The sequence below is a fragment of the Trichogramma pretiosum genome, unplaced genomic scaffold (assembly GCF_000599845.2).
Source record: "Trichogramma pretiosum strain Unisexual culture from Peru unplaced genomic scaffold, Tpre_2.0 scaffold29, whole genome shotgun sequence".
In the NCBI taxonomy this organism is placed as follows: Eukaryota; Metazoa; Arthropoda; class Insecta; order Hymenoptera; family Trichogrammatidae; genus Trichogramma; species Trichogramma pretiosum.
Genome location: NW_019641669.1, coordinates 1,432,432 through 1,458,375, shown reverse-complemented (window position 1 = coordinate 1,458,375; position 25,944 = coordinate 1,432,432). Strand labels below are relative to the sequence as shown.

The following is a 25,944-nucleotide window of genomic DNA, read 5'->3' as shown; positions in this document are numbered from 1 at the left end:
TTTTTTTGAAAATTCAAAAGTCGACTACCAGCCTTTATTTGTTATATCTACCCCAAACTAACATTGAAAAAAGCTCGTTAGAGCTTGCGGAGCTATATACGTTATGATGGCTAAACGTATACTCGTGAGAGAGAAAGTCAACGCAGTGGGCAACTCTTCGATAAAGCTCAGCGATTAAGTAAGCCATTAGTCAGTGTCGTCGACGTCAAAGTTAGAGCAGCCACGGGTTGAAACAGAGGGAAACATTAATCACGCAAAAGCCTTCATGATGTATTCCGATCGTACATACGTATATTTGTATAGGCCTGACGAGTGAAAGTCCAGTCGGTATAGCCTTGCCTTGCACCACGAGGATCAGGGTTCGACTCTCGATCCTCACACTGAATATCGTCGAAAACAAAAAAATCACTCATTATTCGATTTCAAAGAGAATGGACCATACACGATATAAAGTTAACTAATCCTGCTGGGGGATTCTTGAAAAAAATATACGCACTTATGAATTGAAAAAAGAAAGCCTCAGAGCACATGTTTTTTAGCTTCAGCTGATAATTACGCGTGCGTTAATATGGTATTACCACCACAATTAACAATTCCGAAGACTCGTAAACTTATAGCTCAATTTTTCAGTGATTGATAACTTTTAATCAGTAAATGACCATGATGCTTTATATACTACTCGGATATGGAAAACAAGATGCTGTTTGCAAAAGAATTGAATAATGTTCACAAATACATTTTTAATTGTTTTTCATAACGCAGAGTTGATTTCGACACAACGTTGTGTTGTGTATCTTTCGCGCTGCGCATTAATCGGTCAAATGACGAGTATACGGTTGAAGTCGTTGATTTCAGTAACGAGGCCTGACTCATTTGACTGTGAGCAAAAGCAAAAAGAAGGTGGTTAATTGCTGCTGAGAAATGTCTGCAAGCAATCCGAATTTGCCCAACAAAGAGGGTTTGAAACCTCTCCGTATTATTTGCCAGAGAGAATGCGATGATGACCTTGTAGAGATATTCTTTAAGATCAACGAAGACACCCAGCAGACAGTGCAGGTCGATTTCCGGGACAAGAACGATCAGACACCGCTTCAATTGGCTCTGGCAAATCTTTTGTCACATGTAGTCGATATGATCTTGCATCGTGGTGCTGATTTGTCTAGCTTTGTTTTCCCTACCAAGAATTACTTTGGTAAGAAATATGACTTATGGCATGGTATATAATGAGACTATTACTTTATTAAAAATAATTGTCCAGTCATAAAATTATTTTATGACAAATATTGACTTAATATATAGCCAGTTTTTTATTCAAAAAATACATAAGGATACTTGCATATTTTTCAATCTCAGTTGTTACGTTTCTGCTGTATTCAATGTTGTCTTATTTTTTATATCATCAAATAAAAAGATTAAAAAATAATGAAGAAAAACAGATACGAGCCGATCATGAGGTGACTGTTGCTCATGACAGGTATACTTAACTAACGAAAAAATTCGAGAATCATCCTTATTTGTAAACAAAGGATTCGTTTGTTTCCGCGAATATTTCACATACTGCAAATGTGTAGGAGCTTTTTCGAGTAGCTATATACTTAACACGTCGCGCTTCTACTCGCTATAGCGATTCGACCTTTTCACGATCGTTTTGTACATATATCATCGTACGTAGGTGGCCGCGCGAAGCTACCTTGCAGAGTTGCAAATAAATCTTAGCCGCTGGCAGCTGGCAAGGCGGTAGTGGAGATCGATAAGTGCATATTAGTCTCTTATAGCGTTGCAGGGTTGCACACAGGCGAGCACTCGACTTATCTGCTTGCGATATACAAAAGCCTCGGTAATGGGAGAGAGAGAGAGAGAGAGACAGCGAGTGAGAAAAAGCTCGAAGGTGTTTCACGGCAAGTGCAATCGCGAGCTCGACTTTTATAATAAGGTCGCGGACGCTTACTTTCGTAGCTCAGCTACACACAATAGCCAGTGCAGCCTATATATTTTCCAAATACGTGGCGTACCTGCCTAATATAACTATCATTCGTATACATGTACAAGTATGTGTGTACAGTTCAGGGTCGAAACTATTTTCGGGCAAGCTGCACTACGTTATATTGCAGGCATGTACGGCACACCCCAGCACCTTCACATGTATGCATTATATTATATACAGAGTTGCACATGCACATATCGCGCGCGCCCGTCCTCGCAAGACTGATGCGCTCGAGGCACGCAAACTTCTGCATATACACATATAATGTGTGTTTGTGTGTGTGGGCAAAGTTTCGCGCGCAGTCCACGATAGCATCGCCCTCATGAGCCCCTCGGACGCGAGTAGTATCTTGCTATATCGTATACATAAGCAGCCACCGCCGCGTGGTCGGCTCGTGTCTGGTTTTCCTTTTTTCCACATGTATAAGCGAGAGCAATAAAGAGGCGCTTGTCGGGGTCTCTACAGGTTACACTACTGCTACTACTACCAATCAGCTGAAATAGCAAACACAACAACAAAGCCACGGCGGTATATATCGTATATATATAGCGATGTTCGCGCATCGCAAGTCTGGACTGACTGACAGGGTGCGCAAGAGGGGAAGAGTTTTGCTTATAAGCTCGCAAGCGCGCTACGTGTATGTATCGCGCAAGCCCCGCGCGCGCGCGAGCGATGTCTCGCGAGAATAACTAATTAGTCGAGCACTCCGGTGAGAGATAACTCGGAGGCATGTGCATTACTTATACGATGTTACACGTCGACGCGCCCGCGCATGTACACACACGCCTATGTGCACATACACTTCGGCTTTATAACTATTGTAACTTTCGTTTCTCTTATTATTATATCGTATACCCTTTTACATGTGCATGCACAGCAGCAACAGCAGCAGCGCTAAAGCATATAAGTGTCAATTACGCGAGTTGTTGCGTGATTTTTACTCATCCCTCCGATGAACTCCTACACATACAAATTGCTTATATCGCATTGTTTTAATTCCCTGCGATCTCAATTGTGGAAAATAAATGATTTTAAAATCGATGATTCGAATGCAGCGGAAATGAACGATTGCACAAATTGTAAATGTAATTATAGGCAGGAGCTACAGAGCATATTATATATAGCAGTATTGATTGATATATACCACACGAGATAAAAAAATTGTTTGACGCATCGCTCGTAAATTTGAGCAATGGCAGGAAAGAATTTCGATGAAACGATCGCTCGGGGAAACTTATCAATAATTCCATCCGAGTCTAAGAGGTATAGACGCAATAAACATGCCAAAAATACTCTCTTCAGGTGAATGAAATTCTTCAATCTAACACTTCGGAATATAGAGTCTTGAAATAATCACGTATTATTGATGATATTTTTTATCAATTCGACTATAGCTTACAAGTGCAATTTCGTTCAACTTCTCTTTTCCTCTCTATACCGACAGAAAAAGTGTTTCGAAAATTCAACAAGATTCAACGCGTCTATTAAAATTTAAATTAGAATGGAAAGAGTGTACGGTGAATCATAACTCTCCCGCGATTAAACGAGAGCTGAATTAATTTAAATGGAAGTTTAGCCGACGGTGCCGATATAAATGCAGCAGTTACGTTTTTTATGCGATAAACGTGAGAAACCGATCGCACAGTTACGTTTTTTATTTGTTTTTTTTTCACCCCTATTTCCAACCGAGGATCAGAGCCAACCCACATTTAATTTTATTCCATTGACACATTTTCTTTCTCATCTTCTCTCAACGAGAGGATTTGATTCTGTGCCCGAGACACACGAAGGAAGAGAATCCAGCGAAAAATTGATTTCCATCTTTTTTTTTTTATACTTGTCGTTGCGCGCACATCGTTGATAAAACGAAACCTAAATAAATGTGATTTTTTTCTCCGTTCTTTTTTTTCATCACATGCGAACGCCGCAACTTCGCGAAAGCAAGAAAAAGATCGAGAGAATATAATACGAGAAAAACTAACTGGCGGGGCGAGCGCGCGCGCGAGACATTGTGGGAGGTTTGCTGCAGCATTCAGCAGTAGTCGCGGCGTCGCAAAACAAGTTCGTCGGGTCGAAAGCTCTCCCTTGATGGCGATTGCAGCGAGCGCGCCGAGTTCGTTTCGTATATAAATTGCCATTGTTCAAACTTTCACGCTGACCGGTGCGATATTGTCCACTAGCGTTTGAGATCATAAAAAAAAAAGAGGAAAGAAAGAGAAAAAGGGAGAGAGAGAGAGAGAGAGAGAGAAAGAGAGGAAAAAAATTTCGAACGAAATCATCTTCGCGAGCGAAAACTTTTCTCTTATATGCTATAGCGTGATTATATCATATTTTTTGTTTTAACGCGAGCGTATAACGGTGAACTAACGGTAGCAATGCGCAGCAGTTTTGCCCATTAATTGTTCCTTCATATACAGTTATATTACGACGAATTCGCAAAGCCGCGACTCCGCTCGACTCGCCAATGTTATGTACATTTGTCTTTCAATTTCGCCGCGGGCGTAATTATAAGAAAATCAAATTTCCGTGTCGGACGCCCGCGCGGCTGTGCCACAGGACGCGATGTATTGTACACGATCGATCGATGGGGTAGGCGGGGGAAGAGGAGGACGGGATTCGCGCGCGAAAGACATAATCAAGACAAGGCGTAAAAGGCATTCTTGGCTTGGATAACAAATGGCGCGTTGTTCGAAAGACAAACGCCACGCAATAAGTGAGACGAGAGAACGAGTCGGAGAGAGAAAGAGAGAGAGAGAGAGTCGTAAATCCCATACGCCGTGCTCCATGCCACCACGCGTTTATACCACGCGCCGATGTAGACGAGCGTACATATATAAAGAGGGTACTAAAAGGATGTGCTGCTGCAAGCGTAGTACGTGTCGAGCAATTGCACACCACGTTGTCGAAAGGCGTCGACTGACACGCGTTTATACTCGGTGCTTGGCTAATTTTTTTTCATTCGAGCACCCGCTACAGGGATAAATTTATAGCTTCGAGCGATTACTATGCAGAGACAACGAAAAATAATTAGACTCGCGCCATATAATCCGCATTGCGGAAATTATATTACACGCGTTACACGTAAATTCGGATGTAATGCATAACGTAATCGTTACTACTCTCGCTCGTAGTAATATAAATTAAACTTCGGCGCAGCGCCTCGAGACATTCGATTAATTGCATTAGACGGGCGCGCCGCGATATAGGTGTTCCACTGGCTCCATATATCAAAGGATGTTTCCGAAAGTGCACGTGCTGGGTGCGCGTGTACGCGCGCGGGGCTGCTGCAGCTTTCTTACTTTCATCTTTGGTACATCGTCAGCGAGTTTCGTACATGATATATATTTTATATTACATCGTGTGTAGGAACATCTCGAGTCATATACACACACAGGGCCAAACGTGCACGTGCTACATAAAATACGTGACATATCTTGATTAGCTTGATCACGAGGCTCGCGAGACGATGCATCCGACGCGACGATCCGATACGATCTTTGATAAAAAAAATATAAAAGAGAATGAAAAGTATAAGTTTTTTGAACAAGTGTATATATACGTCTCGCTTGATACTTGAAGTACGTTCGTTGTGAAATCCGACGTGAATTGTCATTGTGCTGTGTGCCCTGACCAAGTTTTTAAAAATCGGGAAAATTTTTTCATAACTACGATCGGAAGCGTGGCAGCTTTTCTCGATGACTTGGAGTATTTTTTCATTTAAAGAGGATTTAATCATAAAAATACGAAGAATACTTTCAATTAATTTTCAAGTTGATGTTTTTTAGTCGTATTTCGATATATATATCGCGATTCATAATTAAATAAGAGGGAAAAGGAAGTTGCCTTCAAAATTGGACTCAATTAATTGTTATTAAGTATCTTGAAACGAGAAGACGTCATTATTGTACTTCCTAACAGTCCATACCGCCGTTAATAATGGATTGCTTTGATGTAGGGATTCCACGTGGTCGTCCCACGAGGACCTAACTTTTCCAAATTTATACGCTCCATTCACCGACAATTGGATATGAAGTACATCAGACGGTGTTTTATCTCTCAACGAGGATCAAAGCACGTATCTCTTCTGCAAGTCCGATGCGACCATCCCTTGTTATCATCTTTGTACCGCAGCGCATAATGATATATGTTAATTATACGGAGCATCCAAAAACTCATTAACCGTCGAGTATCGCTGCAGCAGTAGTAGTGGTGGTAGTAGTGTAGCTGAGACCAACGCATATATACCTTGACCTTTCGAACCGTGTCCGGAAAGGAGCCAAATAGAGAGAGAGAGAGAGAGAGAGAGAGAGAGAGAGAGAGAGAGAAGGGAAGGTCGGCTGTCGAGTGGTGGAAATATGTTAGGCGTACTTTTGGTGTTGCTAGTGCAACGTATGCCGCGTATACATCGATCGAGCCCGAAGCGATACGTCGTTATCGCTCGTGCTTTTCTCTCTTTCTCTCTATGTATGCGCAGGTAGATAGTACATACCCATGCATACAGACGTTGAAGTGCGAGTTAATTGCTTCAATTTAGTTTATAGCACAAATCACTCGATATAACGTGTCCGCCCCTGCAGCGCGTACGTTCACGTATCTATGCGATGCACGCGTTGGCTTTGAACTTGCAATAGGCCTATCGTAACCCTATAACATTCGACGATACCTCTGTTTTCTCTCTCTCTCTGTCTCAGGTTAATATAGTATTTTCTTACTTTTTTCGTAGATTTCAGAAACAGAGAATAAAGACCAATATAATAATTACATTGCATCATTAATATAGAATTCGTTTTTTAATTTCTGCAGAAGTCAATCCCACTGCATTTATGAAGAATTTTCGTATCATAACTGCGGCCTTTTTCCTGGTTAAGAAAATTAATAATACATAACGTACATGAAATCATCACGAATTTCTATTATTTAAGCTTTCCAGAAATTCAAATTGGGTATTTGCGCTAATACTATCTAATTAGCAGAGTAACGTTGGTATTGATAAGACTGGTGGATGAACAGAATTTACCGATGACAACTATACTGGCGTAGGTGGACAAGGTTGTTGATCGATGCGGGCAAATTTAATTATATTAGATGAGATTATATCATAATTACTGAGTGTTAAAAGAAAATTAAATTAAATTTTAGATTATATCCATTTTAGAGTCTAATCCATTTTCAAAATATTTATTTAAATCAATTCAATTGATCTGTTTTATGTATTACAACTCTACAGGATCGCTTACAACGTTTCTCAAACATAATCTTATTCTATCTAAGTATCCATTTTCTTTGCAAAGCTTTTAGAATTTAAAAAAGATTTAGCTGATTTATCTGTATGAACATTTTGTTTGTCTTACTCTGAAAAACCATATAGTGCACAGAAGATATTTAGCACAAGCGACAAGCAATATGACATTGTTTATACAATATAGATGAACTGAATTCAAATCTATACTTGAAAAATTAAAAATGGTCCATTTAGAAGTGCCTAATATTTCAGGTTTTCACAAATCTTCTCACCGTCGCACGAATCGAAGTTATTGAAACTGCACCATATTCTAAATTCTCTACTGTTGTTGACAATTAAACATTCTCTCAAATTAATAATAGATTGAATATATTTAGAGTCAGCCAAACAAATTGCCATAGATAATAAAATATGTGTATGCGCTCATCGCAGCCTCTGCACTCGGATAATGCTGTATGCAGTTCACAAGCTGGAAGCTTGTTATTTCTCTTTTTCTTTCTCTTCCTTTTTGTCACTCATCAGATTCGTCAGAGTCTATCTCTATACATTATTCTGGCTTATCCGCGTCGTTCGTTAGTCTTACTTGAATTATCGGAAGCTCATGGAAAAAAGCTCACAATACACGAATGTATGTATGAAAGTATACGCCAACGGAGTATATATACGTGAAATGCGTGAAAAAGAGCATAAATGCGCTGCCATCGTACGTGTAAGTACGCGCGCGTACGTGTGCGTGTTGCTTACAGGACGTGTATGGGGAGAGGAGAGTCAGAGGAAGGAGCGAGATAGAAAAGCTGCTATAAGGTTGGACTTGCGCAACGCACTTGTAGCAGCGGCCGCAGCAGCATCACGTCGTCGTCGTGTATGTGCAGCGGGGAAATACGCCGGGTGAGCTTTTCCGCGCTTGCAGGGAGTGGAGGCTGCGCGCGCTCTCCTGTGTGCGTGTGCGTGTGTATGCTCGTTGCCGGCAACAAGCGCGCGCGCGCTAAACTCGTCAAACTCGAGAGACCGAGATACATCGATAGACGGAGCTTCGACGATGTACGTATAAAAGGTACATACATGTGCGTACGACGAATTTCCTCGCAAGGATCATTATGAACCGGAGAACACGTTCCCTCCTACGGTTCCACAGTAAGTGGGCGCGAAGTTGAAAAAGCTCGTAATCGCTACTAAACACGTACGTTTCCATTGATCGCATGCTCCGACAAAAAGATACGCATACACATGTATGAATCGCAAATGCAACTCCGTTAATAAAGAGATATATAACGGCGCGCGTGGACGTGCACTTGCAGTAGTATCAACAGTCATAGTAGTAGTAGTATTAGTAATAGTAGTGGTAGAGTGTGGTGCGGCGGCAGTGGTAGTGGTGGTGGTAGTGGTGGTGGTGGCGGCGTACAGCACAGCGCAGCCAGCGCGAGTTTGGCGGGTAGGGGGCCGCGGCCGGGGGTGTTCAGCAGCGGCGCTCCTGCTGCCTTGCTTTCGCACACTGCTGCGAAAAGGGACTGCGCGCGGCAAAAGAGGGGCAGGAGGAGCTGCTGCTGCTGCTGCTGCTACTGCTGTGCTGGCGGCACCAGGAGGCTGCTGCAAAATGCGGCGTGGCTGCTCTCAGTCGTCGGCGCAGTGGCCGGGCAAACGCGCGAGCATCTCGACTCTGCCGTCTCGCGCGCGCCGCCTTCCTTTCGGCAAGGAGGCCTCTCTATCTTCCTCGCAGCGGCCCTATTTTTCCCTTTTTTCAGTCTGTCTCTGTCTGTCTGTCACCTGTGCTTGTGCGTGGACTTTAATTAAATATTATAATAAATAGAATAAATAAGTTTACAAGTGACTGCCGTATGTGTGCACGTATAGTCGGACGAGCGATCTGTCCCTAGACATATTTATTCCTGTCTCCCTCTTTTCTCTCCTATTGCTTGCGATCTCCTCTTCCTTAAACATACACGCACACACCTGGCCGGGCCATCTTTGTGCTACGCAGCTACGGATGATCGACGTCGTGCCGTGGCAGTGACAACACACCCGCGTGTAAGCGCCCAACGACGACGATTGTTTACAGCGAGAGAACGAGCGAGTGAGCCTACCTGTCTATGTACGTGGGCAAGCGATTTTCCGCGCGGGACACTTTATAAAAGTTAAGAGTGCAAGCGTAATTTGACTACAGTGAAAAACGTTTAATTTGGAATTAACCAGTGTTTAGCAATTATAAAACAGCAAACTGATGCATGAATACAAGGAAAGAAGCTAGCTACTACCGCTTCGCTGATTATTTCCTCAAGGTAATCACTCAACAACCGCAGCGATGTATCATTTTTTTGCCTGTTCTTTCACCCTCCAATCCCGAGAGATCGTTGTTTCCGTATTACCGCAACATGGCGAAGCATACTCACAGCTTCCTTGAATCGTAATTTTTTTTTCCTCGTAAAACGGAATAACGTATGACGAGTCGACGGATAAACAGCAACAGTATATACAATAACAGCAGCAGCTACAATGCATGAAAAACTAAAAGGGCACATCGACGACGAGTTGTTATTCGTCGGCATTCCTGTTGCTCGTCTATGCTACGTATACATTACTCTTGGTATGATACGCGCAGAGAGCAGGTCGGCTCTGCCAGCAGCTTCGTCACGCCATATCCCAGGCTCTCCTCGCGCTCGAACCTCATCCTTCTTCTACCTATAGTAGATATATGTTCTCTCTCTCTCACGGGAGCCGTCAGTCTCCGACGCGAGTCCGCACACAGCACCGACATAATAATATTCGCTGCTGCTGCTGCTGTGCGCGCTGTGCTGTACGTCGGAGCTGCTGCTCTCAGGCGAGCTCGCGCGCGAAATTAGTCCGATGTTTGTGCCTCTCTTGCAGCTGTCCGCGCGCGTGTCTGCGTCGACGTGCAGCACGGAGCGCGACGGAAAGAGCTCGACGAAAGAGAGTGAGAGAGAAATTTTCGATCAGCCCACCCCGTGATGTTTCTCATCCTCGTTTCGCTTCGAGCGAGAGATCGTTTCTCCCCCTTTTTTTTCTCATTTTCAAATCCCACCTCGGAGGTGGATTTTACATGCTGCAGGCGTGTGTAATACACGGCGAATCTTGTTGATCGCACACCACTGACACTAATTCCCTTGCTCGACTGCCACGGATAAACCTAACTGTGTGGGATATCCGAGTGACGTTTTCTCAGCGGCGCACATGTACGCACGACGTACGTATACACACGGTACAATGCAAAATTCGACAATAGGGATCGACCTCGGCACTGGCCGCGAACAATACCGCTTATACCGCCCGCTAAAGATAGATAGTAATTAAGCCGTTTCGAATGAAGCCAATCTCACTATGGTCTATTAGATCAGCTGCTGCCGCTGCTTATACTACTGCTGTATGCGCGGCTGAAAGGAGATTACTCGCATTGAAATGCCACGCGCAGCACAAATAAAAAAATATGGAGAAGAAAAAAAATCACTGATCCGTTTCCTTGGATTTTGGAGCTTCATTATTCTGTATATTAAAAAAAAAACCTAAATAAATAAATACCCAATGAGAGACACGCTAGTGTCTGGAAAGGAAGCCCGACTTTTTTTCTTCTCTTTACTGCCGCGGCAAGCCGTATATAGTAGCGACAAAAACAATAGAGTATATATTTTAGAGCGCGCGCGCTAAGGTACTTTTTTTCTCCTTCTTGGTCGTAGACGTCGTCGTCGTCCTCGTTCGGGTCCTGCATTCTTTCACGGCGAAAGCTTTTTTTCCTCCTCCCGCATCGTCTTCATTTGCTTTCGGAGCGCGAGCCGAGTTTCCGATTTTAGTTTTTCTTTCTTAGCTCGAATATATATACGCAGAGAGCAGTAGCGTATATATATATAACCAGCCCCGCGCGTTTGTGTTGTTTCTCAAGAATGTCGTCGGAGCGAAATTCAATTAAAGTACGCATGAGACTTTTTGATTCGTAGACATAGCATAAAGAGAAAATGGTTGTATAAGAGACGAAATAAACGATGAAAAATAATTTGACTCGCTGTGCGAAGCAGTCGTTGATTTTAGTGGTGAATGCTACGGCGTGTCACACCCCATTCAACTCGGTGCACACGCGATTAAATTATATCACCTGGTCTCATTCGTATTATTTTTTAATAGCTATCGGTGAATACGTGGTTGACTATGGTCGAGTTTTTAAATTGAACATGACCCGAAAGTAGCTTATAATAAAGTTTTTGAGGCAAAGTTTAATTGTTACTTCACACAGTCGGCTTGGAATAGCTCTTTCGTATTACGCATATGTTTTTACGTGTGAGTTGACATTTTACCCACTCTAGTACATATGATGAAAATCAATAATGGCCTAATGAACCAAAATGACAATTTAAAATGCTTTAAATTACCTAACCATTTATTAGCTAGATTTGCGATTTTTTATTAAAAACTTAGTTACAATCATTGAGAGTATTTTAAATCGCCGGAAAATGAAATTTTAGTCATTTCAAAGAATTCAGACCAGTTTTCAACCACTTTAAAAACGATAACACCACTTCAACTTTTCACCACAAGATGGCGAGTATCTTTATCTGTGAATCTGCAAGTGGTAAAGTGAAAATATAGTTATAATAAGTCAAAGCATGATTTCCAGTTTAAATCCGTACAGAAACAGTATTTTTATGTATAAAACTTTATCGTTGGCCAAAAACTAGCCATAAAATTTTGGAATTTTTACCAATGATTCGATGAAAAAAACACATATACTGGCATTTGTCGAGAATTCAATATAGTTTTCAAGTATGTTAACAAAATTACCTTACGACATCTGTTTCAAAAATTCGTTTTCGATCCTGTCAAAAAATCCTCCAGGGGAAAAAAGTCAGATTTTTGCTTAGTATTCATGTCTATATCGATAACTGGCTGATCCCATAATAAGACTCGACTTCGACAACAATTGTTGTTTCCTTTATTCTTTTTTTCCATTTTTTTCCTCTCTATGCTGTCATAGTAGAGATTTATTTTTTCATTTTCTTTTCTAACGAAAATTTCCTATTACTATCCAACACGAGCGAAGTACAAATCCATTCGTTACTCTCGATTTGGCAGCAATTTCCGACTGTGTCGAGCGCTAATCTCTACAATTGTATCATTCTCATCTGCTCTCTCCATCTTCCAGCAGCAGCAGCAGCAGCAGCAACAGTGGCAACAGCAGCGACTGCTGAAAATTGAATAGTCCTGTAGCTATTAAACGCGAGACAGGCTCGTAATAGCGGGAGGACATTTTTCATAGTTGAACCATCGTATTAGTCGTGTACAGCAGGCGAGAAACTTGTTGGCGCGTTGCAAACGTCCTTATATCTCCTCAGTCCGTGCTGTATGTACGCATGTAAATGGGCAACGATAAGCAGCAGCCGTTATAAGGGACAGAGGAAGAGAGAAAGAGAAAACGTCGCGCAGCGGGGCTAATGAGCTGAGCTCTAGGGGAAGATAGCATCAAAGACCAATTACGCGAGTCATTGCAACTTACGTACTTGCAACTTTGTTCGGGTTGATCGGCGTAACTTCCCCGTTCCCTTCCGTCCATATATATATATACGAGCTTCATCCCTGCTGGATAATCGATATCAGCAGAAATAAATAAGTTTCTTCTGATTTAACCACTCTTAAAAAGTCATAAGTAGTTTTGCGTAGGCAGCGCAGGGATTATTATTGGGCGTCGTAAAATTAGTCGTAGAGTTAGCCCACGTTTCCAAAATTCGTTATTTTATATCATGTTTCAAACTGAATGAAATAATTTTTCGAATCAGATAATTTTTCAGGCTAAAAATCATGTTTATAGAACAAATGTTTCAATGAATTTCAAACAATGCGTTATGTATTCATAATTAGTTAAATTGTTATTAATTTTTAACTATGAGCAAATTGTAGACGGGTGTAGCGCGTTGAATGGGGGTAGTATATCATACATCTCATTAGCTGTTAAATTACTCTCAATCGAAATTAAAGTGACTCTTGAGTGAGACGAAAAAAAACTCGCTGTAGGCAACGACCAAGCAACTAAAAAACCCAAAAAGGTGTATACATTTTCAGTTCTGCAAAGACCAAACTCTAGAGCGAACTCGGCTCGCGAAAAACTCCGTGCACTGCACTGCGCCGAGCTTGGGTAGGAGCAGCATCGTCGAAAGGAATAATACAATTTTCGCGATCGCTGGGGATGAATTGGCATTTAGTCGAACAAGTCACAATTTCACACAGCTGAGCCTTTTAACGCAGCTGTATATACTGCAACAAGCTGCTGCTGCTGCTTTTTCGTTTCGTTTCGAACGAGCGCGCATCCAATCGAATATTTAATTGACGTCGCTATCCGCTTCTCTCTTCGCGTTTTTTCACCCTCCTTTTTTCACCCCTCGCTTGCTAATTTTATCTAGGCTGGTGTGTGTGTGTGTATGTGTGTTTGCATACCCCGGGTACGCCGATGGTGTGCATAACGTGTTGTACGTGTGTACGCTCTGCGATAATTAATCGAAACTTCCGTGAAAAAATAAGCTTTTATTGTGCGCGCGACCTGATATATAGATATATGCATAATATAATGCACGCTACGTGTGCGGAAATCTCTCGGCCAAGCAAGCGAGCCCGGGGATTATAAAGCATATGCCTCGGCGGGAGCAGCAGTAGCAGCAATTACGGCGATGAATTTCCGGCAGTGCTTGCGCGGTCATGGGGCGAATTATACAGCGCGACTCCGGTCTGACCAAACTTAGCCTGAACTACTTGCAAATAAGGGGCACACTTTCGCGTTCTCGTTCTACCTGACTTTATCTCGTTCGGTGTCTCTCTCTCTCTCTCTTTCTCTCTTGTCTCTCACCGATGAAAATGTTATCAAGACGGCTCTCCTTTCGCGCTAGTACGGCAAAGTTCGCGAGACGGTAGAGGAGAGAGAGAGAGAGATGCCACATAGACGCAGTCACAGTCACACAAGTTGGGCCTTTGTGTGCACTTGTTGCTCGCGTGCGAGCGACGAACAAAAGTCATCTTGTCGGATGTCAGTCTCCGGGCGAGCGCGAATGAGATATATACATGGCGCATCCTTTTTTGCGCTACAATGTTTTGCATTCACTTTAGCACGGGACAGGCGCTTTGCTTCTGGTCCCCGACATATGTAAGCTGCAGATTGCATATCGCCCCAGCGCGCCATGCTAGGCAACGTACTGTACGTGGCATCGTGTATATAACGCCCTGCGCCGGCCGGGTGAGATTCATCTGTATGCGAATATAGGACAGACATACAGTGTACGTGTGTGTGTATGTATCATCCAACCACCCACAGGAGCTGCTGCTCGTGTCCTACCCGCGCGAGTGGGCCGCGCTATATATGCATTCTCTATATACCTATAAGTCGTGACTTGATTTATATCGATGACTATATATGTATAGCGCGTTGCGTTCGCAACTGCATGGCTCGTCGCTATATATGTATGCTGTATAAATCGAGCTTCGCACGAGCTGCAATCCTATTGAATTTGCGAGAGACTCGCTTTTAGCCATTGTCAATGATAAGTCCTGACGCTTTCTACCCTCTCTCTTTCTCTCTCACTCGTATTAGCAGCTTCCTCTCTCTTCCCATATAGCACGTATTTATAATACACGAACGTCGCATGCGCGCGCGAAATATATGTACAGCATACAGTATAAGTTTAACTCTGGAAAATTGCAATCGCCGAGCTCCCACGTGAAATCAAGAATTTATATATGTATTATAATACTATAATACGCCGCAGCACCGAATGGTACATACATATATTCGCAGACGTAGCACGCAGCAGGGTACCAATAGTAAATTTCCAAGGAATGAATTGCCAAAGCTGAGATCGAATGTATTATATTCGATCGCGTTGGAAGCTGAACTTTTCTTCGCCGATAATCACGTGCACGTCAACGATTAATCATCGTCGTTTTGGAACAATAGTTTCTTATCCAATTTATAGCTCGATTTAACTCGAATTAATTCTCGGGCGGTATATCGCGTTCGCAACCATTTGATTAGCGGGAAAAGTATCTTGCCATTGTAGCAAATATATAATTGTAGCGCGAGCATTATCTATGTGTAGTCTTAGGGCGAGTATCGAAGTCCAAAGTTTGTTTACGAATCGATACTTTGACTGGGCAACTGAATCTTGATCAGTACTGTGTAGCGTGTATTATAGTGCCGAGAACAAACAAAGCTTCGAGGAGCTTGAGAGAGGGGTGTAGAACTTGGCTAGCTCCTATACACATCGTGCGTATTATGTATATGCATCGCACATACAAGTTGGCGCGGTCTTATGTGCTTTGCGATCGCCTCCTCCACCTAACTCACTGCACGAGATAATAATAAAAGTTGCGAAAACTCGAACGTGTGGTAGTTCACGCAACGGTATACATTATATTTTGCTTTTTTCAACCGCTGTCTGTACTCGACGAGCCGTCAATCATATCCGACCGAGATTTTTTTCTCCCTCGCGCCCCTTTCGGCCCATTCTTATATTATACTCCTCTCGACACAGGACGTGTATCTACGTACGCGCGCGTGCACAATTGGTTTTTTATTTTTTTGTTATATCGCACGTCTGCTTGACTTTCATTTCTTTTTTTTTTTATTCTATAACGCGCGAGCTACATTCGGTACATACCATACCTGCAGCAATGGTATGCATAATATGAAGCGACCGCACGAGGCGCGCATACGTGTATTCGCGCGTGTTTACATTTCGTAATGGAAAAACAGACCTCGACGCGATGTTCTGTGGTAAATGCAGATAGGACTGAAAATAATCAACAATGCTAAGTGGGACATCTGTTTTATTCTCGCATTATTAGATTGTTTTCGTGTAACAGCAGCAGTAACAACAGCAACAATGACGCCGGCGTCATCAACCGCAGTTATATGAAGGCTCGAGAAGTAATATGGTTTTGCGCGGACGGTCATATAAGCGACAAAAACATGGTTTAGCCTGACCAACGATCATAAATGATTTTGCGATGCATAACCTACATTATATATCCTGGAGCACGGTGAAGAAATTGCGCGCGCGAAGACGACAACGCTGGTGCGAGTGAAACCGGAAAATCAATTTTCCCATCGGTCAATAACTCTCTTGTGCTTCGGGACTGCCACTCGTTTTATCCTCTTTCTACTCTGTTCTGCTGCTGCTGCCACCAAAAAGCTCGGCGTGTTGCTCCTTTGCGTATACTGCAATTTTTCGATGTGCATATAGCATGTACCTCTGCGCTTCGAGCAGTCACGCCGATGGCGTAAACAACAGCCACGACAATAGTCCACGACTAGCTGCTGCTAGGCGACCGGCTATAAAGCGAGACAGATAGAGAGCGGAAAAAGGTGCGAGTGAAATCGAATTTCCAACTTTAAAATCGTATCTCTTGTCGCTCAATCGTACGCGCGCCTGTTCGACGTATAATTTTTTTTTGTCCGCAAGCCTTCAACCCCGAAAAGCTCCGGCGAAATCAACTGTCCGACTCTTTAATTTTTCCTTTTCTCTTTTTTTCGTCGTTGCTGACTGTTTCCCAGCAAAATTAATCGATAGAGCCAAACCCGAAAATGTATTCGTAAAAACGCCTTATTCCAGTGATGTTAACATGGAACGTTACACGTTCCGGAAAAGTTCTTACACGTTATTACACGTGCATGGGAGAAGCGATGACAGTTCCTTTGGGCGCGTTCTAAATAATTTTAATCGAAATGCAGAAGGCAAGAGGAAAAGATAGAGAAAACAAGCAAAGGAGTTATGATGATAAAGTTCGGTGCACAGGCTGGTGTATATACTTTTACCTCCTTTCCCAGACGTTTTTACGCTTAAAAAAGTAAAAAAAAAGACGAAGAAAGAAAAGGAAAGAAGTACCGTAAAGAGAACACCGACGCATAAAAGCGAGCAATTTATATGAATATATATTTAAACACGAATAAACATGCACACACGCGTGCGCGAAATTTGAATGTCACTTTGCATGAGTTACACTTTTGTTTACATCGAATGCGGTATATACATACATAGAAGAGAGCAACTCTCGAGCGACGCGGCGTAATATGCTCGCTATCTTCGCGCGGTCGTGAATCTGATTCGAGTTTTCTCTCTTGCTCAGTTTTGGCGAGAAGAGGCAAGATTATCTTTTTCCGCTCGACAAAAGAGTTCTATTTCGTCGTGCAAACCGAGAGAGAGAATAAAATAATTGAAGGAAAATAATGTGTATACAAGGATACAAGGCGGGCGGTGGCGTATTTCGTCTGACAAAAAATATTTTACTCCCTGGAGAGAAAAATGGCGATGAGAAAGAGAGAGATTTTTTTTGTTTTTCATTTTCGTGTTCCAATTCGGTCCAGTGAGAAAAGGAAGAGCACAATGAAAAAGAAAAAAGAAAATGACAAATGAAAAAATTCAGATTATGCCGTAGAAACGTGCACCCCATGAAATCCATCCTATGATTGTGTACGCGCGTGTGTGTGTATACGCAAACCTCATGCATGAAACAATGCAAGCTTATGTTATCGGCATAGCGGCGGGATAAACGGTGTTTCCGATAGGATGCATTCGCGCGCCTGTCGATTAAAAATCCGCCCGTATATTTCACACTTCAAATCATTTATCGCGACGCGCGGCGGTGCTCCAGTACAGACATACAAACGTGCGCGTGAAACTGTGAAATTCATATAAATATCGTAAGTCGCTTGAAGCTACACCATACACAAGTCATCGTTATTGTACATTGTTATAAAGTGAAATAATCGAAAATCGGATGTTCAGTACTATTCCAGTTTTCTACGCTACAAAAAACGTGAAATAAAACATCGGGAGGTTGAGAAAAAACCTTGATTCGGAAGTCGGGGCAAAATTCCATCGGACTAACGTTAGATTCGCATATAAGCTGAAAAAAAAGGAATTCACAAACAACGGCAGACGAGCGAAAAAAGTTTCAAGGGAATAAAGGGCAGGTAATCCCACGGAAAAGGAAGAAGAAAAATGTTTTTTTCCCGAGCTGTTTGTGTATACACGCTTGTAGTACGCCGCTACGTAGCTTTAAAATTATTGCTCATAGTTGGCCTTGCAATGATTAGTTTCCACGACTCCGCAAGTGTATTTGTTATCTTTTTTCGTTCTTTCCATTCTTTTGTTTTTTTTTCGTTGAGCTCTCCTCTCGCTCCGGTCGCGCGAAAATCGATAAGTTTCATCATATAGAGCAGAGTGGCAGCAGCAGCAGCGACAGCGGCGGCAGCAGTATACGGCATTAGCCCGAGTCAAAAGTTGTAATGAATGTTGTGGCGCGTCCAGGCCATTTGTAAAACGCGTGGGTGTATTAACGCAGAGTGTAAATTGGCCTTGCACAACTCTAATTACGCGCGCGGGCGGCAGAGCCTGTCTCCACAGGCCGTCTCTCACTCTGTGCCGCACGCGCGCGCGTCCCCGTACGCTTACATACACATTCTGTTCAATTTGTATGGGCTTTAAACGAATTTTCATAAACTACGGAGCTGCATTGAGGGCAAGGATTCGTCCGAAGCAGTCCTTCCGAGGAAGAATTAAAAAAAGCTCATTTCTGCTCCCTAATTTTAATAAAAGTCCGAAGCTCCTCGTTAATTGCAGGGGCGCGTACTTCCGTAAAAAGAGAGTGGGCGAGAGCGCACGGCTCGATGAATCTATTTTAATTTTAATCCCCTACAAGCCCCACCCCGTCGGCTTGATTCGAAGTCGGCTAGAGTTTGCCTGTAAATGCTCCAGTTCGAAGCGAATTTTATTTTCCTCCTAGCCCTCGATCTTTCAAATCTTTATACTTGCAATAATGGAGAATTAGAAGCTTCAATGAGAGACGTGAGAGCTATATGAGAGAGATAGCGGGCTACCCGATAAGCGTGATAATAAGCGAGGCGCGCCCGAGTCTTGTCGAAGAACAATAATAAAGTCTCGAGTTCGGGCGCGACAATAATGTACGTGCAAGTTTTTGGGGAAAAGGGGTAGAGGGAGAGAACGAGAGAGAGGAGACGAGACGAGCTCGCGCGCGCGCCGCAAAATCAGCATAAATGCGGCAGAGTGCAGCTCGAGACCAGATATATATGCACGAAGTTCTTCGACGACTACTTTGCAGATGTGCACGCGCGCGCAGACACACCCACACGTACGTATAACGGTGTATAGCTGCAGTCCCAAAGTAGCCAAACTTCAATAGCCCGAGCGCTGAACGTGGTTTTCCCATTAGATTCAATTCCCGCTGCACTCGCAGAAGCAGCGCGAGCAGCAGGAGCAGCTCGCTCTACTATCTGCTATACTCCTGTTCTCTGCAACGTGAAAAAGGTCATTACTCTCGAGTTGCGTTCGTTCGTTCGTTTATTTGCTTTTGCACGGGCAGCTACTCACCTTATATAAAATGCGCCAACACGCAGGAAGAGGGCGACTCGAGAAAGCTTCTAATAGCCGAATTTCATTGTTATAATCTGCCGTTCTCATCTTTGCCGCTTGTACATATAAAATACTGTAAGGGGTTCGCCCCTGAGTGTTTCGTTCGATGACCCCTCCCCCTACCCCGTTTTTATTTAATCGTTAAAGCAGGAATTTATTTTTTTAAATTTAAATATTTTTTTCAATTATCAATTTTTATCAATTTTTACGTCTGCTTAGCCCCCAACCAAAATTTTCCTATCAATTCCCTCTTTAATTAATTACACAGCTCTACAAAAAAAAAAAAATTTTCAAATCCACCGACCGGACCTAGTGGACTTTATGTTTTTGGGGTCGCTGAATCCGAATCCGGGGTCGGTTTTTCAAGGTTGGCTCATTTTAGAGGTCATTTGAAGGTCAAATAATTGGAAAAGGGTAAAAAATCTGAAAAAATTCATACATGGGTTTTTGAGGATGCCGAATCCAAATCCGAGGTCGGATGACCTTCAGGAGGTCAATTTAAAGGTCATTTGAAGGTCAAACTACGAGAATTCAATGAAAATATCCGAAAAAATCACCCTTATGTTTTGAGGGTCGCTCATACTGAATCAGAGGTCATTTTGACTGTATCCGGCCTTGTAAAGGTCATTTGAAGGTCATTTAAACTTTAAATTAATACAAGGAAGTAAAAAATTAAGAAAATATTTTTAATTTTGCATGCGTTTTTACTTTTTTTTCGCAACGCATCTTTTTTTCTTCAAACGAACGGCGTAATGGTTTTCGTTTGCGTTTTTTGCCTTTCTCATTTTGACTCTCTCTCTTCAACATCCAGCAGTAATGATCCATCATCGAAACATCCTATCTACCTAATTGATACCGCTGCTCCATACTTTTCATGTCTTGATAGAATCGTTCTCCATGCTCGTCACTAAAATCACCACAGTTATCCGGAAACTCATCTGAATGGTTATGTAAGAAATGCAGTTTATAAGACATATTACATTTCATTTCACCGACATCAAACTTATCGAGGCAGTAGGTAAAGACTAGAAGAGAAAAAAGTGTGTCAGAATGAGAGTAAGTTAACAGAACTGCATATTTCTCCATATCAATATCACGAACGAAAACGGTGCATTAATATGAAAAAATATGCCGATTTGTCAATTTACTCCCCATGCCAATCCACCTGGCTCATCTCTACTTTGTCATAAGGATATACTTATAGTGAATTTATTTTTACACTCTCAGACATTGTTTCACAAAATTTTAAAATGCATTCGTTTTAATCGAAGAAAAATCCATTGATGAAGGATTTTTCAAATTTTGTGACCCAATTCTATAGTAAAAAATAAAATAGCCTATATCGTCGCCCCAGCGCAAGAACCGCACAAATAAACGTAAGGGGCAAAAACAACCTTATCCTTATGTTAAAAGGATAGGATTAAGGCACCTTTTTGCCACTTGAGTTTATTTGTGCGGTTCTTGCGCTGAGGCGACGATATTATATTCATATATAATATATAAAAGTAAAGGAAGTAAAAATTGATTGTTAAAAAATGAAGAGATTTTTTTGGTTGCTTTACTGCGGGGAAATAGCTTAGAAAAAATGTATTATATTTATTGAGTAGGGAAAAAAGCAGCTCTATCCCAGAATGTGAGCTCGCTAAATGTCTCAGACTGAAAAATTAATTCAGTTTTAAAAAACTAAGCACAAACTTCTTCCAATATTTTATCGCATTAAATAAATTTAACATTGAAATGACCTTGAAGGTGACTTCATAGAGGTCATCTGACTTCAGATTTGAGTTCAGCATCCTTAAAAACCTCTGAATGAGTATTTTCAGATTTTTTTTGAGCTTTTTTCGTGATCTGACCCTAAAATAACCTTCAAATGACCTTTACAAGGCCGGATTCAGTCAAAATGACCTCTGATTCAGAATGAGCGACCCTCAAAACAATAGGGTGATTTTTTCAGATATTTTCATTGAATTCTTGTAGTTTGACCTTCAAATGACCTTGAAAGTGACCTCCTAAAGGTCATCCGACCTCGGATTTGGATTCGGCATCCTCAAAAACCCATGTATGAATTTTTTCAGATTTTTTACCTTTTTCCTATTATTTGACCTTCAAATGACCTCTAAAATGAGCCAACCTTGAAAAACCGACCCCGGATTCAGATTCAGCGACCCCAAAAACATAAAGTCCACTAGGTCCGGTCGGTGGATTTGAAAATTTTTTTTTTTTTGTAGAGCTGTGTTATCATTTCAAAATCAATCAACGCATTGTATACATAACAAGCACAAGAACGACAAGCGATGTTAATAATTAGAAACTGTTGATTATCGACGCCAATAAATCACTGCAAAGAAATTGTGATTTGTACAACACTAAAAAACAACCCCTAAAACCCGCATAAGCAACTCCTAAATTCTATAAAAGCCAAAATATAACTTCAATAGCTTCATAAAATCCTAGAAAACTTTAACAACAACCCCATAAAACTTTTTATTATTGGCCGTCTAAAAATCTGTAATTAAGCAAAGATTTTTACCTCCCAGTTACTTTAACTCAAGTTTATGACTCTTCCTCAATTAATAAGCCAAGTAAAAACAGCGGCAGTGGCACCGGCTGTTGATTGTTTTCCTTTATAAGTGTAAGAAGAAATATCGAAATGACCGTGAATTATTTAATGTTTCTTTTTTACCAAGGGACAAATGAGAATATATAAACTAAAAAATACATGCATTGCATATCCGAGCAGGGCCGGAATCGATGTAAAATTGTCGTTTCTTTCACGTTTACACATCCGGTAACGATATATAGCTTTCTTACTTTCACACGTATGCTTTTCTAGATATTAAGATTTTTGTGAAAATTTTATTTGCTTGCACGACGCGCAGGGGGGTAAATGTAAAAAAGAAGAAGCAAGAAGAATCATTGAAATCGCTCTTTCCTCTCGCGGTGCGCTTGACATTTTTTACCACGCGCGCGAGTACGCTAAGAGACGTTACGACGACGAGCACGCAGCGACGTCGGTGCAGTGCTGCAGCTACTACTACTGCTTCTACTGCAGCTAGCGAAAAAAATGTGCTGAAATCCCGATTGCGTATTTCGCATACACGTACATACGTAAAAGTAGCGCAGGGTCTTGGTAAAGAAAATCCGAAAATAACGATTCTACTTGCCGGAAGAGCCGGGAGAAAGAGAGAGAGAGAGAGAGAGAGAGGCGAGAAAGAGAAAATAAAATTCCCGCTGCGAAGGCGCCGTAAATTTTGGAGTCGAAATTGAGGCGTATCCGAGAATAAGAAAAAAGATCAAACGAGGGAAGAAGAAGAAGAAGAAGATATCGCCGGAGAGAAGATGACAGAATAAATGTTCACTCTGCGCAAACTTTGTCAGGAGTCCCTCTCTCTCTTTATTCTTGCGAACGTCTCGCTGCATGTTCCTTCTACGCGAAATCACATGCGTACTCGCGTGCACATATTCACATATCGCGAACAATTTTTCCATGTGCAAGTCTATTTCAGCTTTTTGGCTTTCGGCCTTCTCCCGACTATATTCGCTCTCTGGCATAATATTATGCGTGGTCAGAGCAGTTTCATTATAAGGTACTGCTGATGCTTTGCAGCCGTTGCTGTTGCTGCGTCGTCATGAAATTAAAAGGAAAGCTTACTCTCGAGAAACACAATGTCACGTTTTTTTTGTCCACGAATGAAAGAGAATGAATGTGTGCAACAGGAATGAGCGAGCGACAAAGAGGGAAAAATAAGTTATTTTTTTAACCTTTGTTAAATTATCATGAGTCCATGGAGTATATAAACGAACGGTCGAGGGCAGTCTTCGTGCTGCGCTCGCAGTCGGACTCTATCCAAGCTCTCTCGGTCATTTTTTATTCTTCTTGCAACAAAGAGCGTCTCGCGCGCGCAGGGCGCAAACGTCACCAGCCTCGATTTGTCCTTTGGGTCAGACTTTATTCTCCTCTTCCGTAGTGGCTACTTCGTTCTTTTATATAGGGTTCTTTTTTTCATGCTTTTTCCCTTTTTTTACACGCACAGTGCATAAAGTCGCACATACACGAGGATGACACACCCAAGCATTATGGCACTGCTGTGCAACCGCACACGTACTTTCATCGAGCACAAGAGTCGTTATCTCATTTCCCGAAGTATGATAAGAGTAAAGTTCAGTGTTGGAGAGCTAGCTGCCTTATATTCTCGGAATCATCAGCAGTAAGCACTGCTAGTAGTAGTAGTAGAGGTAGTAGTAGTCGTAGTAGTAGTAGGAGTAGTAGTAGTAGCAGTAGTTGCATTAACAACAACAGCAGCAGCAACAACAACAACTTGAAAGAGTGAGAGAGAATGGCTCGAAAGAGAAGGAGAGAGAAAGAGAGAAGTTTCAAGCCTCGACACCCGCGCAAACGAAGCTGCTGATGCACAAAGAGAAGCTGGGCTGCTGCAAGGCTCTCTCTCTCTCTCTCTCTCTCTTACGTCACTGGAAATGTACCTTTTAAGGCTCGCTTTGATGCTTCGAATTAATTGAAGAGAGAGAAAGAGAGGGGAAGGCAGAGAGAAAGAGAGAGAGAGAGAGAGAGAGAGCGCAGGGAGGGATGGAAGAAGAGAAAGCTCAACGGCCCTCGTGTCGGCGCTGATGCAAGCTGCTCGCGAGTATACAATATATGCGCGTAAACGATTGCTTCTAAGCGTGCGCGCGCGCGTGTAGCTCGAGCGTAAAATAAGAGAAACAAAAGCTCGACAAGCGGTTCAGAGTGACTGGTGAGCGTTTAATTTATTAAAGACTTTCCATTCCCCACCCAATCGTCGTCAACATCGCCGCCGAATATACTTATACTCCATGGTGCGCTCCATTGTCGAAGCTACTAGGGCACATGTAAGCGAATCGAATCGTTGTGCATGTTACCGACGTGATTTTGCGCTGGCGCGTCTCATTATACGTCGTGTATATATTTGTGAAAGCACTTTGATCTTACGGACCCAAGCGCATCGATTCGCCCGGTGTCAATTGCCGCTATTTGTCATGTAGACGTGGATCGCGTATATATATATAGCTATATACAAAAGCGCGCAGTTCGTTTGTCCTATCGTTAAGCGCCCCATCCCCCCTGACTCCGTCTCATTCTCAGCTCCTTTCATTTACCGGAATACGCGAACGCGCGGATAACTCGAGCTTTTAATTTAACAAACTCGAGTGAACGTTTTCATTTATCCAAATAATCGACGGCTCGATTTACTTCCTTAGATAGCGAAGGATATCATCGTGAAACTCTTATACATCCGACGAGGAGAAGCGAGTAAATAAAGTAGTCGTCGTGCAACTGAAAACTTCTCTATGCGCGCGTATACATGCGGCTTGACTTGTTCTTTCGTTTTTTTTCAACCTTCGAGTTTCGAGAGCGTGTTATATATCTTTCGGCAAACTCTCGGCGAGAGATCGCGCGCGGGGTCACACGACGGGGGAAAAAGGAAAATTTTTGACATTTTTTTTCGCAAAGCTGTACACCCGTACGAAACTGTGCGAACACACGCAAGAATAAAAATCACAGTCAGCTGTGAGAGATAAAAAAAAAGTATGTATGTATAGGACTGATTAAAAAACTTTACCAATTTGGGATTGGGGGTAAGTTACGCGAGCTTCGAGAAAGTCGAGCGTCATAGATTTTGAAACGACGTTCCAAACTTCGATATCGTAAGACACACGTTTTATAAATATTCAGATTGACGCATTGCAGTTTTTTTTGTAACCTAATAATATGTACATACCTGTGCGGGCCGTTGGTTATTCTATTTATTCGGCACAGCGCATAATCGAGCTTGAATTCAGATTTCGTTTGAAAGAGTCGACGAGAAAACGAGGCAGATGCATAACCACGTGAAAACAATTTTTTACTTTTTTTCCCTCAACCAGACGCGCATGTGTGTGTGTGTGTGTCTGTCTGTATTTGTGCCTTTACACTGTTTTGGCAGAGTTTCAAAAAGCAATCGAGTCCAAAATGTACGCGAGAGATAATGGCGAAAAAAGTACTACATCGCCTACTGAGCTCGATTTTTTACTTCTTTTTCCTCTTTACAAGGTTACATCAAAGAGCAGAAAGTGGGCAATGTCATATACTCTTTTCCTATACAAAAAGGACGTACAAAAAAAGGTTAAAGAATAAAAAAAATAAAATAAAGAACAATTGTATACCAGTGCGTCGAATCGAAGATGTAAGAAAGTTTAATTAAAATGACAATCGAATAGCCAAGTTTGACCTCTGCCAGCAAAATGAATCATCATCACGACTCGCGCTATACAGATATATACACGAACGA

At 42.1% G+C, this 25,944-nt stretch overlaps 1 protein-coding gene across 3 annotated transcripts in view; it reads left to right on the top strand.

The window, feature by feature from the left end:
* The first annotated feature begins 8,882 nt into the window (after positions 1 to 8,882).
* The window catches only part of LOC106660191 (inactive dipeptidyl peptidase 10), a 67,363-nt gene continuing 50,301 nt past the window's right edge, over positions 8,883 to 25,944 (top strand). For all 3 annotated transcript variants that reach the window (XM_023460415.1, XM_023460414.1, XM_014383078.2), the window contains exon 1: positions 8,883 to 9,502. The gene's annotated coding sequence lies outside the window, so the exon portion shown is untranslated. The remainder of the gene's footprint in view (positions 9,503 to 25,944) is intronic.